The sequence below is a fragment of the Polyodon spathula genome, chromosome 15 (genome assembly GCF_017654505.1).
Source record: "Polyodon spathula isolate WHYD16114869_AA chromosome 15, ASM1765450v1, whole genome shotgun sequence".
In the NCBI taxonomy this organism is placed as follows: Eukaryota; Metazoa; Chordata; class Actinopteri; order Acipenseriformes; family Polyodontidae; genus Polyodon; species Polyodon spathula.
This window is the reverse complement of record NC_054548.1, coordinates 9772047-9782767: the sequence shown is the minus strand read 5'-3', so window position 1 is coordinate 9782767 and position 10721 is coordinate 9772047.

Below are 10721 nucleotides of genomic sequence, written 5' to 3'. Positions count from 1 at the left end.
TGCTTTCAAATAAGAACAAGCTTAATATTAGTCAACATTTACATCCATCTTAATTCTGTAAGGTTATCTTCAACATTGTTTTCAAATTTCACACCACCCACAAACTTCCAAGGAGCATTTTAGATCAATAATAAATTGTAGATAAAATCTGAAATGTTACTGAAATTTCATTAAAATTCTCACATTTGACACCCAGTTAAATATACTGCAGCTCTGTATTTTCCAAAATGAATAACTGCAAATTACTTGAAGTAACTGCTTCAAAGTACTTCATTATTTCAACCAAATTGCAGTGTTTTGTTTTGTGTATTTAGGGTAAATTAATGCAGATTACTCTTTAGGATTACCTTGTGTGTAATTTGTCTAAACCATGTCCCTCTTCTGGCTTTATCTTGTTTTAGTTTTGTGTTCTCAATTGTAAGATTGTAAGTTCTGACAGGAAAACCCTACATGATCTCTTGTAAACACTTCCCTTCTGTTTGGTACCCTTTAATACTTGTGGTTCTTAAACTGACACCCCCAGTATGTCTGGTTATACCTTAGGGTTATGTGGTGCCTCCTGCTTCATTGCAGTTCACTAAGCCTCATGCTTTTATCACAAGGATCCCCAATGGGACTAATCCCAAAGCTATACATATCTGTGACGATTCTGTGTAATACTTTAACATAAAAAGTGCAGATGCTGTTGATGTGTGTCCAATAAGAATGCCCAATTTTTATTTTACCCCCAATTTTCTCCCAGTTTGGAATGCCCAATCACAACGCAGCATTTCCCCAGAAGGCTCTGGAGACGTAAAGGTTCAGTGGGCGTCCTCCTATCCCACGACCAAGCCAGCTTCTTTTTTCTACACAGGAACTCAAATGGATGTCGGCAGACTACCGACCTCTGGAGGATAAAGGCTAGCCCTGCAGGTGTCGCCCTTTGAGCTTACTGGGCGTCTGGTCAGCAGCTTTTGCTGCAGCGCGATGAGGACAAACAGTCCCTGTTGGCTTTGCCTCCCTAACCCACAGGAGCACCAGTGCCAATGCAACTCTCCCCTCGCTGTCCCCAGCGAAGACTGGCCTATTTTGATGCTGTTGATGTTTCTGAGTGTCTTGATTACCTTGTTTTTGTCAGTCGATGTACATAATGCGACTTTTATCGTCTGGTTTAATGCACATTAGTGCTAGTCTCAAATTCATGGTTGTGAAAGAATTGCAATGCACAGGAAAAGCGCAACAGCTTTCTATAAGGTATTTGCAATAAGCTATTTGGTAAGAGTGATGGGAGTCACGTAAGCACATGACTCGAAGTAGTCACAGTGTTTGGAAGTGCATTGCAAAGGCTGCTGGGAAATATATTTGAATTAATGTATTAATATTATTAGTAGTGGAAATCTACAGGGAAGTCTGTTCTCTAGGAAGGTCCACAGAGGTTCTGGAAATATGTTTTTGGTTGTGTACAGGAGTAATTGTGACATCCAGGATATGTGTATTGCTGTTGCGTTACCTCCCTCAGAAGAATGTTGGAACACAAAGTAATCAAAAAAAAAAAAAAAAAAATACCCAGACCATTATAGAATCTGAGAAATCTGCTGTCAGGTTTTCATGTTCTTATCCAACCCATTTGATTCATTAATCTTCCAACTTGCTTGAATAAAAATGTAAACAATCTGAAACAGAGGCTTCCTTAGTTAGTTTGTTCATTGCTAGGTAACATGTGAATAGCTGTGCTGATCCATGTACGATATATGTTTTTTATACATATTTTAGCTGATCATTTTTAAAGGTAGCACCAAACAACCATGTTCAGATCATTGCTAGGTAGAAAGATTTGCTATGATGGCTATTTCGGAATGTTATTGTATTTGAAAGATCAAAGGGCTGGTTGTGGTAAGTTTGCCAACCACAGACACCTTTTTATAGGGTTGTATTTTCAAGTGCTTTAGTTGAGAGGTGGATTGGGCGTGGTTAGGGTACAACTACAGAGAACTGCTAAACTAGGAAATCTGACCAGATCTTACCAAAAAAGTCTGTTAGATAAAATATTGTCAAAGTGCTAGTTGTTTAATTTTTTCCCACAATGCAATACTAAGGAATGTAGTACTGTGTTGAAAAGTCTTTGAAGGTGTTTCTAATATCTATAGCAATACAGTTTCAGACTTGCATTTGGACACGTAATAATCTTTAACCTCGACAGCTTCCAATAAAAAAAAAAAAAAACCCTCTCAAACAAATAGAATTCCTGTACTTCTCAGTGGTCATTAAGTGAACGATTCACTGGCGCTAGCATGGTCAGTTTAAAGCAGTTGTGCATTCTATGCAGTACTACTATACTATACTGGAATATACTGGAATTATTATTATAAATGAAACTAATGAATTCACATGCATTTAGTAAAACAAAAAGGATAATGAAATTATGTCTATTTTATACTTCTCACTTAATCGTTAAGCATTTTTATTAAAACCCCAGGGTCTGTATATTATATAAATATGTAAGCATTGAGTTATAAAAGATCTTTCCTCAACCAAGCCTCGCCCAGGACAACTGGAAGCTGCTAGAGACTGGAAAATGCTGGCAGATGTTGATCAACGGATTATTTTTTTGATTGCCACCACTAACCTTTGACCGGACATTGTCTTGTGGTCTGGATCAGCACACCTTGTTCATATGGTAGAGTTAACAGTGCCATGAGAGGATGCGGTGGATGAGGTGTATGAGAGGAAGAAACTTTGGTACGCTCAACTAGCTGCTGAAGCGGAACAGCGAGGATGGAGAGCCTGGATTTACCCAGTGGAGGTGGGTTGTCGAGGATTTGTGGCACACTCTGCAACCTGGTTTCTTAGAGATGTTGGGTTCAGTGGCCAAGAGTTGCATCGCATAATGAAGAACATAATGAAGCAGCAGAAAGGAGCAGCAACTGGCTGTGGTTGAGACAGAAAGATTCTGGCTGGGGATCTCAAGCACAATAAAGAAAGCAACGCTGATGTACGGGTAAGTAAGCTGGGCTGAGTTGAGTGGGGGACGGAGGGGGATGATGCTGGGAAGCCAGAATCACTGTCGAGCCCTCTTGAGGCGTTGTGGGCTAGTCGACGAAATGCCGAGGATGGAAGGTGCCCACTTGAAGACCCCAGAGATGGTTGTGATGCTGATGCGCTGGGGAGCAGGCACTGTGATTGATCCCCGGCACCAGCATCGCAGCCGTTGTGTGTGCTGATGTGCTGGGGAGGCAAAATAAGCAGATCCCTGGAGCCAGCATTACACTTCAGCCATCAACACCAGGCAGAAGGATATCTACATCATCAGATTGAAAGAAACGCAAATGGATGGAGATGCAGATGGATCACATTAGTTTACTGTAAAGCTATGTCTTAGTTGGTCCTTATCTTGGCGAGAGCCATGTTCAAGTCAGCATTAAGTTTGAACATTTACTCTCATGTAATGGAAATCATGAGTGGCATTACACTAATGCAATATACAATTTCTACCTAATGTTTCAATTCAGGTTTCTTAAAATGCTTGAATGTATTACACGTTGTTTATTAAGGACTATTGTTTATTCCTTCCATGATCACAATTTTCAAACTTTTAAGTGTCAGGTAGCAGAAGTGATTTAAATGGAAACAATAAACTATTTTTAAAATGTCCACTCTAGTGCACTGATAGTGTATTATTGCCCACATTGTCAAACAGGTAACACAGCAATAATGATCCATGATGTGGTACAGAACAAAAAAGCCAGAGCACTTTATTTTTAATCCTGCAGTGATTTAGAGGACAGATATCAAACCCTGGTGCACTACAGTGGACATTTTGAAATGAGCTTTGAAACAGACTTGAAAGTTCTAACTGTAAAAAGTTGTCCGGATGTTAACAATGAAAACAAAAATTAGACGTACGTTATTTAAACAGTTGTAGCAACACATGGGGACATGTCATGCTATATTTTTCTGAACCCCGCTACTTTAAAGTGCTTGTAGCTGACATAATGATTTAAAAAAAAATTGATTCACTATAGGTCTCTATTGTGCACATGTAAAATAAATCATGATATAGTAAACACAGATGAGATTAATAGAAGTCTGTTACTCCTGTCACATCACCCCAACAGCACCTTCTGGGTCAAAGTATCTTTCTGGCTGCAAGGCTTGTCAGTCATTAGGGGAAACAGCAGGTTGGCTACAGACAAGAAAGAAAGCCCTGAAGGCATGGGGACAGTTTCACTCAACAGCTGAAATTACTAAATAAGATGTAAGACCATCTGAAAAGGCTGGCAAACCAAGACTTTAAACTAGTGCATACTAGATATCGTATTTTAAATGAAAATACATGTATGTGTTTCTTTCTGCTCAAACTGCTCATTTGAGACCTATACAGTGAAAAGATGTGCACAGTGATAAAAAGACCTCTTATATTTTAGTCTTGACCCAATCAATACAGGAAATCAATACCCAAGACAACTGTTACATTTAATTAACAGACGGAATGATACCACACAAACAAAATAACAAAAAGGCATTTTAAATGAAGCCTGTTTATTTAAGAAGCTGTTCACTTTAAATGTATACAGTGCTTCAGGAAAGGTAGACTGAATGTTACCATATGACTGAGAGACAAAGCAGATGCAGATGCTGTATTTCTTGATTGAATTGATCATGTCACGTTTCCAAATGCATCACTAAACCAGTGTGTAAAACTCGTCACCTGGATTACCTCCAAGATACTTGAACCTGATTATCTTCTGAAGTATTTTGTAGGAATTGCATATACTGTAGAATCATTTACATATTGTGTAGTCTTTTACATTACTCACTGACACTGTCTAAATCATTGTACTCTTGTTGCTGTGTTTTATGAAGATGGCCCTCCATAGAGAATGTCATACAAGTTGTCAGTCTGAGCCCTGAAGTTCTTGTAGCAGGATGGAGAGCAAGAACAGAACATGAAGGGCAGATTATTTATTCCAAATATCTTCTCACAAGGACGGATAATCCGCAGTCCTGAACCATAAAGCATCCCTTTGCAGCAGTCGCACACACTGACGCTAATGACAGAAATATAACAAATAGTTATTTATACTTCAAACAAATCTATTGTCAGAAAACACTTTTACAATATTAATTTTATATATTGTTGCTACGCCCTACTTATTGTGGTATTTCTTTTGAACTTTGTCTATGCTAGTTGCCCCTGTGTAATGCATGTGTTGACTTACTCTCTGGACAAAGTGCAAAAATCTGCAAATCTGATTCTTTACTAACTGTGTCCCTGAGCTCTTTTTTTTTTTGTCACAGACGCAAATGCAGTTCATACAGATGCAACGCTGATTAGTGATTTTTAAAATTATTATTATTTTTATCGTATCATTTTGGAATCTACCATGCATTCACACAAATCCAACGACAGAACGATCGGGCGAATTGCACTGTTCCACATTATGCTGCGTTGCTAAGGAAAGTCGAGGCTTAAATTCAAACACTTTCTTTTCCATACACAGTGCTGTGGTTAGTTCACTTTATTCCTTGGTCAATTCTTTGAAATAAAGAATACTCACTTATTCAGAACTTGCTGGATATCACTAGGGAGATCTGTGTAATGCTGGCCAAGGTTATTCTGTGCAAAGATGAGGGCCGCCAGGTGGAGGAGTCTTTGTGGCTGGTTCTGGCTGTTTTCTTCCCAGAAAAGGGCATGCATATAGTTATTCGAAATACGCAGCTGCCTAATAGGAAGATTCAGAGCTCCGCAGGGTAGAGCACACAACTCATTCCCCTCCACATTTAGATATTCCAGCGCTCTGGAAATGAAAAAGAGATGCCTCAAGTTATCCATGTTTTGCTCATCTTGTACTATGAAACATGTGATACATCTGCTTACTGTGTAGATCACAAAAATCACAATTACAGTTTTTAGCTAAATGTCTAAGCACCATGGCTCATGAGAAAGGCTGCTTGTGAGTTGTTGACCGCATTGTTAATGTAATTATGTGAACACTGTTATTGATACAGTATGACTCATAATAACATTTGTAAACTGTTGACAGCTGTAGAAGCAAGAGAAAAGGGAAAAGAGCAACTGTGCATGCTTTCAATAGGTTAAATTATTAAACATTAAATATTTACCCATCAGTGTATAAATAAATCTTAAGGAAGGCACATTGTTTTGCTCCTGTAGTGGTACAGGTGGATACTATCAGGACCTAAATGGTTGTTCTTCTAATCACTTTCTTAGGTCGCATAACTGGGCATCTCTATAAAGGAGCATCATGGTGAAACATGCTAATTATGGTTGATTTTGTCCAATAAAAAATGATACCTGAGGTTCCTAATGTCATTGGGGATAAAAGTAATCTTGTTGTAAGAGACATCCAGCAACTTCAGGCATGGTAAAAGAAACAACCTGCAAAATCAAGACACATATACAGACTTATTGCTATATAACTGGCTGAAACGACCTATGGCACTATATAAGAGGAAATAATTAATAAACACATTTTCATGAGTAATACACACATACTATGCTTTAAGTCACTGTTCTTCAACTGTGTCGGCTGTCCTTCATTACAAATGCTTGCTGCAGATGCGCATGGTTGAAAGGTCGCTGCTAACTATAGGGCATCTGTGTCCCCTAACAAGCGATATTTATTGGTAGCACGCCATAATACAGGAACAAATGATCACTGCACTTTATCTGGTAATAAACCTTCTACTTCCTTGTTTACAACTCACTCTATGATGTAAGCTACCCTCAATCAATAAACTTCAGTTTAGTTACACACTCGGTATGCACATGCATTCCCATTCGTGTCAGTACACACCATAACCTAACGGTGAATATTATTTTACAGTTTACTATTATTATTTAACTTCTCCAAATAATTACTCATCTGCTGTAACTTCTATATTTCCTTAAGGTTGCTATTTAAATGCTTGTTGTTCACCCTGGTCCACTTCTGTCACGGCAAATTATTCAAATGTATTTTATGTGTGCCCCGCACAAAGTGGGGTGTAGCCCCGTCAAGTTTTTGTTCTACCTGCCCTTGCCCTCTCATCAGAGAAAGTCTGGCGTCGCTGTCATGCAAAACTAAAGAAACTGCAGTTAGTCAGTGCCTCCCTGGCATGCTCTGGCCACAGGCAGGAAGAGCATCTGCTGTGTTTGTCCTCAACAGGCAGATTGTCCTGGCAGGGATAAAAACCCAGGCAAGAAGCAAGCAATGCAGTGTATTGTTTATACAAATGTACACGTGCTGCCTGAATCTGCTTATAGACCGTAACCAGACAGGTCAAGCCCCAAACAAGACCGGCTAGCTATGCGTGCATTTCTGTAAAACAAAAAACAAAAAACACAGAAGAAAAATATTTCTCCACAGAAAACAGTTATAACACAATTACAGTTCACAAAATAAACGTCTCATAATTTAAAACATGAATTTAATTTAACTCCAGTCGGAGCTATGCAGCCTGGGGGTGCACAAAGTCAGCCACCTTAGGTTGCTTGATCGCTGGGAACGAGTGACTCAAGCCGCTGGCTTTACGCGGGACACAAGGCCACTGCGGGATGTAACAAACAACAGGCTGTGCACAATATACTCGTATTTATTTATTTATTTTTTTTAACCTATTACAGAGTAAATAAATTAGCGCCTAAATTATGTAAAACACAATACTTAGTGCACTTATACCGTCATAAGCAACACATACTTATCTGATACCAGGCATTATCATTGCAACTGATGGTTCCACAAAACAGCTTTTGACGTAGGTATTAAGATCTCAAGCTGAAATACAACCCAATGATGTGTACCTTTGTTTTTTCAATCTGTTAAAATAGGTAAGATGCCAAAGAGGACAGTGATTCTTGGTGACAAATCTCCCTCTCGACCTGCGAGGGTGCTAAGTAACGGGAATAGAATACTCTGACTATGTGAATTGACACTTCGTTCCAAGGGTTACAAGGAAGCCAGACATGTAGAAAAGAGACGGAGCTTCGGTACACTAACTCACTGACCCGGAGGGCAAATGATGTGGCAGCTGCAGATCATAAAAAGCAGCTACAATCGTTTGCTGCAGATCATAAAAAGCAGCTACAATTGTTTACCAAGGGGTCATGAGTGACGGTATAAAAAGGGGGAGAGGCAATGTATCTGTTCCTTCGTTTGTGGTTATTAATAAGTGACCTGGAAGGACCTGTATTTGTGTGGGTAATAATCGTGAGTGTTTGTTCTGTTCTGTCTATTGTAGTTTGTATTCACTAGACGGCTATCACGTTCCGGAGCTGTTGCCAGAGGCCAGCACAAACCCAGGACAGCACTTCACTTGTACCACTGCAAACTGTATTGTACCACAATCACTAATTCACTCACTAAACAGACTTGTGTTTGTGTTTTGTGTTTAATGTGGGGATAAAATAACAGGACTATTATTTCAGCACCAGCCCAGGGATTATAAATGTAAGTAATACATGCGCTTACCAGCATTATTATTTACAGTTTTTTTCGCTGTCAGGCACTGGACTTAAGGAATAAAAATAAACAAACCTTTTTCACCTGGATTATAATTGACTGTCTGTTCTTTGATCATCTGCACCTGCACACTATTAATCACTTTGTCACAGGGACCTACTCAACAAATTAAACGATGCCAGCATTTTGAGCAGCCATCAATTACTGTATGTCAATTCAATTGCCCGCTCTTTATGCAAAGGTTGAAACCATAAACAGTATTTCCTTGTGCCTGTGCACATTTTGAAATCCTAATATATTTCAGCAGCAAAAAGACAATGTAAAATCAGTTATTTACCCAAGAGGAAGGGATGAAATCAAACAGAAAGAAATGACGAAGGTTCTCAGCTTCTTGAGATTGTGAATCCCTTCAGGAATATCTTTAATGGGGTTGTCTCTTAGTTTCAACACTTCTAAGTACCGGAGATTAAACACCTTGAAAGGAATTAAAAAAATCAATTTTTAAATTATGCACCACAGTACAAATAGAAAGAGTCATACAGTCAGGAAAGTGCAGGTTTGCTTCTTGGCTGTGCTAAGTCACTGGTCTTTGCTGTGGGAGTATTGCATTGGCTCAGGCTCTCCCATGGGTTAGGGAGACAAAACTGTCAGGGACAGTTTCTCTTCATTGTGCTACAGTGGACCTTACTGATCAGGTGCCTGGTGAGCTCAAGCAGAGACTTTAACTTTCAGACAAGTTCCTGGGTGTAAAGAGACAATTGGCTTGGTTGTGAGGTTAGAAGATACCCACTACTAGAAGACACTCCTGAGCTGTGTGGGGAATTGCTGCGGTGAGAGAATGTAGTTGGACATTCCAATGCACTCTGCAACAACGTAACAGTTATACTGCGTTGCACACGAGAAGTATTCTTTGTTGTTAGATCATGAGAAAATGTGCAATCATGGCCTATTGCATATTCAATTTATCTAACCTAAAATACAAGAGGCAATATTTAAATAGTGTTATTATATAGATCATGGTGTGAACATCTAAAGGTGTGACAGCCCACCTACTATAAAGACATAACATTTTGAATCCCAAGTCATGGTGATGAGAGCACAAAAAACCTGATTGTCTCACTGGGCTCTCTGAATGGTAAGTGCAGGATAAGTCATAGAGGGGAGCATAGTTTGTGTCCTGGCTGTGTGAAGGCACAGGTCAGATGTTGTAAGCTCAGTGCACAAAGAAGTGGTGGGTATGGAACTTTAGTAACACAAATCTGTGCTGTGTTTGAACAGAACCAAGGCATTTTAGTTTAATCCTAAGCTGTAGTGTAACTACATGACTAAAATTACAAGTTAAATAGAATAACTGCATGGTTGACAATATATCAACATGGTTTGGATCAGATTGCTGCTACTGCTAATGGAAATCTCTGCTCTGATTGGCTGAAATTATCTATGGCGCTGTAGAAGAAATGAAGAATAAACTAATTTTCATCAGTACTACACACATACTATGCCTTGTGAGAACTCTTCTTTCCCCCATTGCTAAGAATTGTAAGTTGCCCTATGTTTGATCAAGAGATTTTGCTACTTTTATCAAAGCAGCCTCTAGTATTCATCTGAAACTAAGATTCTGCAGTGTGTGTGTGTGTGTGTGTGTGTGTGTGTGTGTGTGTATACATCTTGGACTTACTTGTGCATCGGAAGCACTAGTGTTTGTGGAAAATAAGTGTTGTCAAAAAGTTGGGAAATCACTAAACCACAGTCTCATGTTGAATGTAGAAGAGATGGCTAGACAGCATTATTATTTGTGAGAGAAACCAGACTGAAAATCATTTATCCCAAATCCAGTGTTTTATAATAGACTAAAATATATCTTAGAAAGGGGTGGTAAATGCTGTGGCTATTTGTATTTATTGTATCTACTTGATTCTAGTTTTGTTTTATATGTACATACATTACTTTGTTACATACATTTTTTACATGTACTTTCCATAAAAATCAATAAGCATTTCAAGGATAGCTCTGTATCTTGTAATGCCACCCCCTAAACAATGTTAAGTTTGTTTTTGAAAAAGTATAGGCAAATTGTTGCAGAAGCCTTGAAAGAACCATTTGTCCACGTGTTTTCAGTTTTGTCACAATTATATTAAATGATAGGGTAGGGTAATATATATATATATATATATATATATATATATATATATATATATATATATATATATATATATATATATATGTTAACCAGCAAGCTTTTCACATATTATTATAACTGCCCAACATCTATAGCATCTG